Here is a 2,622-nt window from a genome sequence, read left to right on the forward strand (position 1 = left end):
TGAAGTTCCGGTGTCTGCCGGTGGTGGCACAACAACCGATTTCGGAGGCCGAAGAAGAGGAATGTTATTTCTGACGATTGATGCAGGAAGTGGAACGAAGTCGTCGACGCACCTAACGTCTCATGCCGGGGTGAAAGCAGACTGTGGGGTTTGGACATCCAAAGGCGTTCTTCGCTGGCGTATATGATTGGTGTGTCCGCGCACCAAGCCAATTGCTCCACCCGGACCATCCAGGAGCGATGTCCCAGCTGGCGCTCGATTACGCCAGCCATCCAACCTTTTCCACCCAGAAACGTCTTAGCCCAGACTGTCTGTCCTAGCTCCAGCTTACGGGGGTTGGCACTGGTCACGTTGCTTCCGCGGGCTTCCGGGCTGAACGTTCTCAGTCGCTCTACGGCGGACGAAAGTTTTCTTCCAGGTAACAATGCAGGTGTGTTCCTATTTGCTACGTGAATTGTTGTATATGTCATTTCAATAAAGATCGAAAAAGAAAAATCTGTTTCCCTCCTAGCTAGGGCCGTTTTCAGCTCCTGACCTATGCGCTCCTTTTGGCCGTTGGTTGCGGGGTGGTGGAGCGCTTGTGACGGCTATGATACCGTTGTTTCTGTAAGAATGCTTGATTTCCGTGGACACAAACGCTGTGCCGTTGTCCGATACGACCTTTCGCGGCAAGCCGAACGTTACGAAGATGGACCGAAGTTCTCTGATGACGACAGACGGCGTCATGCTGCGCACCACACGCATTTCCAGCCATTTAGTGTATGCATCCACGACAACGGAACACTCGACCGACCACAGGGCCCGCGAGGTCCAGGTGAATCGTGTCCCATGGCTGGGAGGGTCTGTTCCAAACCGGAATGGGTTAATTCGGTGGTGTCTTGCGGTGTTACTATGGCAGACAGAATTCTGCGAAGCAGGACTCTATGTACGCATCGATGTCTGGCCACCAGAGGTAGTTCCGTGCACACAATTTCATTGCGACGGTCCCACGATGTCCTGAGTGAATAGGCGTTAAAACATCCATTTTCAGCTGCGTTGGAATCACAATGTGTGTCGCCCACGTTATGCAATTTCGGTGTGTCGACAATTGGGTTGCCCTTTTAGAGCGCAGCTTTTAGGCGCCCGTTTCCGGCTTGAGCAGCGTCGCCGTCGGCGTAATTGCGGGGACGTTACGCCATGGTGACGTTTCGGCACCGTGCCGAAACGTCTGCGCGGGGTCACGTGACCTCGCTGAGGGGTTCACGAGACCCCCCTGAGGAGGGTCCGGGTTCCCGCCTATCAGGACTCCCCTCAGGGGTTCCTGAGGTCACGTGACCCCGGTGACGTCACCTGACCTCTGTGAGGTCACGAGGGTCACGTGACCTCACGGTTGCGCCGACGCCGCTCGGAGGGCGGGTTAGCAGGCGGGATGGGAAGGTGAGGAGGAGGAAGGAGGGATATACCCACCCTTTAGTACCCTTCCCCCTCCTCCTCAAGAGCTGCGCTCTAATTCGGCGTTACAGAGAGTTGCAAACGGCTTTCATTTTTATATAAGGATCAAACTCTCATGATTGAAACCGATGTAAGGTGCCATTCTGAATGGCTTGGTACACTTCGACCAATACGATGTCCTTCGCTATCGTGTCCGCGACCTGCTCTGCTGACAGCGGAGGTCGTGACAAATAAAGGACTTTTCTCGTCGTAGTGTGGGAGTGCAGTGCATAAAACATTTTTAACGTTTGGAAAACCTTCCGAGGACTTTTTTCCCACCTCCATCCTCTATACTTTTCAAGTAGTTCGTAGAGCTATTTAACGATTGTCGCCCTATCTTTCAAAAATTTGTCGTAAAACGCCTTCTGGCGTTTTACGACACATTTTTGAAAATTGACCATGGCTGCAGCTTGGCACTGTTCTCCAGCTCTGGCGCTTCGACCGCTGCTTGGAGCTTGTCCTCAGTCGGGCGAATTCCTTCTGCGTTGATACGGTGGCCGAGGAATTTCACTTTTTTCACGACGAAACAGCACTTGCTTTGTTTCAGCTTCAACCCTGCATTATCCGGTCGTGAAAACACCTCAACCATCCGACGCGCATGCTCTTCTGAAGTTTGTCCAGTGATGATTATATCATCCAGGTATACGCTAAATATTGCGATGGCTACCAGCGTGGTCTCCGTGACTCGCCGGAAGATTACTGGGGCTGCCGGGATTCCGAAGGTAATCTCTTCACTCGATACAATCCTTTCATTGTGTTAATCGTCGGAATTTCGGCTGTTGCATCTGTTACTCGCAGCTCTTGGTATGCTTGCGGTAGATCAAGTGTCAATAAGGTCATGAGTTCTTGGAGATTCGATAGTGCTTCCGTCGGCGTCGGGAGTGGGTAGGACTACTTTGCTCCGACATTAAGTGCTACGGTAGTCACCGCAGAGCCTCACAGAGCCATCTTTCTCTCTGACGATACGACTATCGTTGCCCATGCTGAGTGTTGAACTGGCTCTATGATGCCTTGTTCCTGTAACGCCAGCAATTCGCATTCAACAACTGGACGCAACGCAAGCGGTACGTACCGGGGGTTCAGAACCTTCGGAGTCGAATGATTCCTTCCTTCAGTTCAAAGTTCACTCGTGGGCCAAAAAATCCTCTTCGT

This window comes from Ixodes scapularis, unplaced genomic scaffold (assembly GCF_016920785.2).
Source record: "Ixodes scapularis isolate PalLabHiFi unplaced genomic scaffold, ASM1692078v2 PGA_scaffold1__304_contigs__length_218370807, whole genome shotgun sequence".
In the NCBI taxonomy this organism is placed as follows: Eukaryota; Metazoa; Arthropoda; class Arachnida; order Ixodida; family Ixodidae; genus Ixodes; species Ixodes scapularis.